The following is a 6,435-nucleotide window of genomic DNA, read 5'->3' on the forward strand; positions in this document are numbered from 1 at the left end:
GCTAATATTTACCCTTTTCTCCAGACAATACTCCTATTTAGTTTCTCTTTATATTATAGATACCCCACTTACACAAAAACCTTGATGTCAAAAGTACCAAGCTGAAAGGAAAAGAAATTCTCTGGTCTTCACCAGCTTCTTTGCATCCTGAAGATTTCCCTAAAAAACATTTGCTTCTGAATCAATTATCTTCCCTTTTCAGCCCTGGATATTTTCCTGCATCTCATCTTAAACAAAAATTTGCCTCTCTGAATGCTGCTTGCTGCTAATTCACTGTTGTCATTCTCAGGTCTGCCTAGGATTACATACTGCCTGATGTGTTTGGAGTACATAAAGCATTCAGAGATGCCTTGAACTTGGGAAAGCATTAGATGCTGCTAGATCAGGGTTGCAACAAAGGACCAGAGCATCAGATGATATTGAGGCAATACATCTATCAATAAAGCAGAAAGCTCAGGGACAACTGGACATATGCAGAGGAGAAAGGAGACCTGTGTTGCAGGAAGACAGCCAAATAAATGAAATGAACCAGAACTGGTCTAGGACAGATTGTCAGTGGTGTACTACAAGTCCTTGGTCTAGTAACTGAGCACTAGAACCTAAGAGAAGAATTTGATTTCTAAGGAAAACAAAGAAAAAATGTCACCCCAAAACAGCATTTCTATTAAGGATTTTAAAGCACACTCCATACATTAGGTCTTACTGTGAAATAGGTCAGCTTTTTTTTTTTTTTTTTTTTTTTTTAAGCTGAGAAATATAAGGCTCACCATCATACAGACAAAAATTATAAAAAATGGTAACGCCATTTTTCTTGTCTAGGTTTTCAATAAGATCCTGGTTTAGCCAAACAGCAAGAGCAAAGGTCAGATTAGCTGTGATTTCTTCTGCATCATGTAGCCCAAGCAGTAAATCAAACAAGGAGTTTCAGTAGGATAAAATATCAGATTTGAACTGAGACTGAAAATCCTGGGTTTCATTTAAAGAAGACAAATAATTCACAACTGTGGAAGATCTGAGCAGACACGTGTGTGCCACATATGCACAAGCCAGCTGGCATTCTGCAGCTAAGAGTCACTACTCTGAGTGATCTGACAAGAAAAAACAAAACAAAACAAAACAAAAAAACTCCACACAGCCAGCCAGGTAGCAGTGGGACACATCTGACTCCTTATCATTATGTACCAAGGTGAGTCAGATCATGAATGGCACAGATAAGAAAATAAATAAATAAATATATAAAAGAAATTCCCAGTCACCAAATGGGTTTGCGGTAAGAGAATATGCTGAGGACTGACGGAACTGGCCACAACAACTTTTAACAAAAGTCTGTGTAGAAGAAACGTCTAGTGGGCCTCAAGAGATCCACTGAAAAAAAAAGCATCACTTTTTTATTATTATTTTTTTTTTCCTAGAGGACAGAACCAGTAAATAGTGAAGTATTTTCAATAAGGAAGACTAATTAAGAAAATAACTAAATACTAACTAAATACATTAGCTCCGCTCCTTGCAACTCCAAAGCTGTTAAGACCTCCAGAAGAGAGAGTGGCTTTTAAAATAGACTCAAAAAATAAATCTGCAGCAATGTCTCAATCAGGCTACAGTCAGTAAGCCATATCTGTAATCGTAGTATTAAAATGTGCTGTTGAGCAGAATTAACTCATCCAGTTAGGGAAACAGCCACTGGGAAGAAAGAAGCACAAGGACACCACTTCAACTATTACATGAAGGCAATTTACATAATCCTCGTGGCATCACACGTGGTTGGGATGATAAGGATGATTTTTTTTTTAACGAAACAACCAAGGAACCATTGCCCATGGACTTAAAAATCTTATACTAACCAAGCAGTCCTAATATAAATAAATATAAATAAATATAAATAATAAATAAATAAAATACAAATAAATGTAAATAAATCTGCAGTGTCTTTTGTTTCTAAGATCTCTTGGTAATATTTTCAGTCACATGTTATAGTGTACTTTTCTTCATTGACAGAGTCATCAGGTTAGTAGCCTACACTAATCACTTTCCCTTGAGTTTATATATTCAACCAGCAAGCTCTAGTTTACAACCAAGATGTCGAGATATTCCCATCATTTGGTTGCTAAACACAGCTGTTAGATGACTGCAAATCCATCTCCAATGGTCATGTCTTGTTCTCTGCCAACACTTGTCTCCTCTGGTTCAGGAAAATGATGCCACCTTGAAAGGAAATTTTGTCTCATTCCCTGTTATGATTTCATCTTGTCAGAATAAACTCTAATTTCATACCTTTAAATGTAATATACAAACTTGATGATAGCCTAGAAAGTGCTGCTGGGAGAACATAATTGTTACAGTCATAATGCTGGCATAAGATGCTTTGGTGCTATTAGAGGTAATTAAAGGAAAGTACAGTAGTAAATAGTTTTCAGTCACTTGCAGTCCATTGAGTTTTGTCCCTTAAATATGCCATATCTAGTGGCCTTTACCTTTGCTGGGGATTCTGGGTACAGAAATATGAGAATGGAAGTAAAAGAGCATATCAATCTTACATAATAGGAGCCTCTTCGGTTCTGAGGGGCAAGGGAAGAGGACAGAGGGGCCTGTTACAACTTTTAATAACATCTCAAAAATCTAAGATACAGATGGAATTTCATGGGACCTCTCAAAACATCTTCAGTCTTAATTGCTACGAGAATAATTATGAGATGCCTATCTGAATGGTGAAATTCCATAAAAGCTAACTTCTGATTCTTAGCTTCATAGCTAAAATTTGATTAAAGGATGTCAACAATGGTAAAATGTCGTAGCATTTTCCCTGTCTTTTATTTTCCTGCCTCTCCCTTGTACATGTAATTCCATGGCCTCATTTGCTTGTTCTGAGGGACTGCAGAGAGTCTTTAATGGAAGCAATTAAAATAAATGATGAAGAGCAAGGAATAACTTAAGCACGATAGTCTCGAAGATGCCAGCTAAGGTTGAGTATGAGAGCTTCATGCCAGTACTGGACACCATCCCGCGAGGGGTTGGAGATCAAATTCTAGACTCAGACTTCCTGTGATGTTGAAGAAAATGCTTTTAATATTTCATGTTTTTGCAGAACAAGAGTCAAATACTTTCTTCTGGCAGCATTTCTTGCAGGTCATCTTCTGTGCCATCTGAAATCAAGGGGAAGAGAGAAAGGGCAGAGACTTTCTGCCCTTAGCTGGGTGTTAGCTGGACACTTTCAGCGAACCCTTCAAATAAGCACTGCCACCTGCGTGCATTACAGAGCCTTCATTTTGAGAAATGAATGATCCCCTCCCTCAGGTGGAGATGGAAGGAGTTATAAAGGGTAATTCCAAAGATACTGGTAGGAAAGAGACCTAGCATACCATCAGCCATGGCAGAAAAGGGTTGAAGGAGTGGAGCAATAAATTCTGCAAGCGTAGAGCTTCATACTCCTGATACATTTCTACAGTATTTATAAAAAATAAAAAGTAATAATTTAAAAAAAAAAAAAAAAAAAAAAAAGATATTAGCCAAAGCTTGGATAAAGTGTGGGTATTAGCCACATTCATCTCATGTGTTTAATGTTTGAGAAAGGCTGTCACACAATCTCACTTTCTGTCTTCTACTTTGTATCCTCAAATAGGAGACCAGTCTTCAACACTAAGCTCATCGTGAAGGGAAAAAGCAGGCACCTCCCACCTCCCAGGTTAGTGCCAGTACTCTGGCTGTAGGCTTCTCTGGCAGTCAAGCGCTCTCACTTCAGAGCTGTTGAGCAATACTCCTCAAGGAAAACTCCTCTCCCCTTTGCCGTCAGAGTCCTGCACTCCTCTCTGAGTTGCAGCACAACTTCAAAAGAAAGGGTAGGGAAAGCGTACCTTCTCTAGGACACTACAGCAAGACAAAAGAGGTGAATTTGAATCACATGAGACTACAAAAGTGTGTTGAACACAGCTCTACAACTTCCTGAGCAAATGCTCTAACCACATGGCTCCTAAATAAATGGTCAATATTTCCTTCTTCTGAGCTCTTCAAGTAAAGCCTAAGACAGTCCCTTATACTCAAAGCACTGAAGACCAAGCAAAGTTTTTGCAGCTGTGACTCACACTTTCCTCACATACTGAACTCAGAACTGCAGTCAAGTGCCAAAAACGGAGAGACAGAGAGTATTTCATACTCATGTGGTCTTCAAATGGCCAAAGCCTCTTTCCAAGCAGCACTCTGGGTGTTACAAAGCCTGCTTGTGAGCCCTGGGAACTCCATGTCTTCGTCATGCTACTTACTCTAGAAAGAACATCTAACTTGTGTTTATGAATTGCATTCCCAAAGGCAAGCCTGTTAAATGTGTCTCAATCTGGACAAAAGTATTGTGTTTCAAAAGGAAGCTGTCAAGTAATGTTTAAAAGTGGTCAACACCAGAACATCGTACTACAAAGTCCTTGTAAGCCAGGGGCACTGGTACAAACTCGCAGTGTAAAGAGCTGAATCAGTCTCAGCTGAATGTGACGCAAGATGGGCCAGCTGTTGATGACCCCCTTATCTGTCCCACGTGCCTGTTAGAACAGGCAGGCTAATTCTCTATCACTAGGCAAGATCTAAGGCTACAACCAGGGTGACATAGGTGCAGCTGGTTAATATATGTATATATATAGGAAAAGAAATAGTTGACAATTTTTTTCCATGTCTTTCCGTCAATATGCAGCAAATTTGCCTATTCAGAACATTTATTATAGAAAAGTGCCTTGTCCCTTAATTACGCAAACCTCTCTCTCGCTGCCTCTCATGTATCAGTTCTACCTTTCTATAAATGCCTGATTTGTGCACGATAGCTGGGAAATGATTCCTAATCCTGCAGCTGAACCCAGGGCAGAGGCATTTTAATCTGCAGACCAGTGTTTTGTTGGCATAACCACTGGATAGGACCCAACCTTACTCAGCATAGCAAAACAACTGCCTGAAGACTTGTTTTTTTCCCCATTTAGCTGATGTCATCCAGGAAGTAATGCAGCTCATTTAGGAGAAAAAAAAATAAAAAAGGAGGGGGGGAGAAGCGTCAGCCAGCTCAGCTCGGCGTTCCCTCTAGGTGGATGTGCTGACAGAGCAATGTCGTAAGAGGCTCCTCCAACTGCAAGTCCTGGTGCAAGTGGGCAGGCTTTCCACTGCCATCCTCAGGAGATTATTGCAAACACTAGGCTTCATTTGTTCATGCTTCACTCGGATTACTTGACACTATTTAATGTGGTGACCTATCAATGGTGCTTAACTTTACAGCTGCATTTTCTGTCAGATAGAGACAGTCAAAACTGAGCATGTACAAGCCTTGATTCTTCTACTCATACTTGAGTGTTTTTTTTTGTTTTGTTTTGTTTTGCCTCAAATACTCCCTGTATGTTCATGTTCTTTGCAATATCTTGATGGTTCTGTCTTGGGCCTAAAGTAAATTATTGACCTAAAACAAGGGACTTGTACGGCAGCGTTGGGTTGAGGCATTATTTTTTTTTGTCTTGCAGTCTCCATTGCCCTCATCTTGTGAACAGCTCTGTGCGCCAGTAGCTTTCCATGCATGACCGGTCCCACTGAATGGCTCCCACATGACTCTGCTTGTAACTGTAACATCAGGTGTTCACAACAGGAAAGCTCTGCATACAAAATCTCAGCTTCTGTTCTGAGGAGGAGGTTATTGTTGTCCTTGGAAAGGTCATCTCATCGCAGAGGCTGGAGAAGTTAACAGGTTCTGCCTTTGCATTGAAAATACTTGTTGCTTCCCACACACTCAGGAAAACATCAGGATGTCCCAAAGACAGCGACGAGGGTGGTGATGAACCTCCCAGCATGCATTTACACTTAACCCCTGGCACTTACCTCAGGCACCAAAAATGAAGTAGGCTGGTGAGTTCAGAGGGCTTCAGTTTAGGCAGCTGAGACACAGGAGCAGAGCCTGGGTGATGGGGTTTTCAACTCTGGTATTGCTGCGGCAACATGGCAACCTAAGGAATTACTTCAGAGGACTGAAGAAAGGCACTTATTCCAGCCAGCAACAAATTTAGCTGCTAAATATTATCATATAAGTAGTGATGAGTTTTGCGGGCAATCTGTGAAAAATATTGAACGCCCACGTACGCAGCGATTGAAACAGAATATGCTCGCTGGAGCTGAGTGGTATTTCACCATTTGGGAAGCTTTTTCATTAGTCAACTGCCTTTCAGTAGCTAAACTCCGTGTTTGCCACCTGAAATGTCCCTTTAAAACAACACAACAACAACAAAAAAGGCACAGATTCTTATCTCCTTTTCCAAGCAGGCTGAATTCTTCAGTCCGAAGCAGTTTGATCTTGGCACAGCTCTCGAGGCGGCGTTACACATTTCTGGGAAAGGCATGTCAAAATCGCAGCGCTCGTCGTTCGGTTTAAGCAATAGCTTCGTATCTAAGCGCAACCCAGGGAAGAAAAAAAAAAAAAAAAAAAAA

General features: G+C 40.3%; 1 long non-coding RNA gene across 1 annotated transcript; it reads left to right on the top strand.

The window, feature by feature from the left end:
• Positions 1-1,931: 1,931 nt before the first annotated feature.
• Positions 1,932-6,410, top strand: LOC118163896. Its single transcript, XR_004749239.1, has 2 exons — positions 1,932-5,281; positions 5,481-6,410. It is a non-coding gene; the product is annotated as an uncharacterized LOC118163896 (long non-coding RNA).
• Positions 6,411-6,435: the final 25 nt, after the last annotated feature.

This window comes from Oxyura jamaicensis, chromosome 3 (assembly GCF_011077185.1).
Source record: "Oxyura jamaicensis isolate SHBP4307 breed ruddy duck chromosome 3, BPBGC_Ojam_1.0, whole genome shotgun sequence".
In the NCBI taxonomy this organism is placed as follows: domain Eukaryota; kingdom Metazoa; phylum Chordata; class Aves; order Anseriformes; family Anatidae; genus Oxyura; species Oxyura jamaicensis.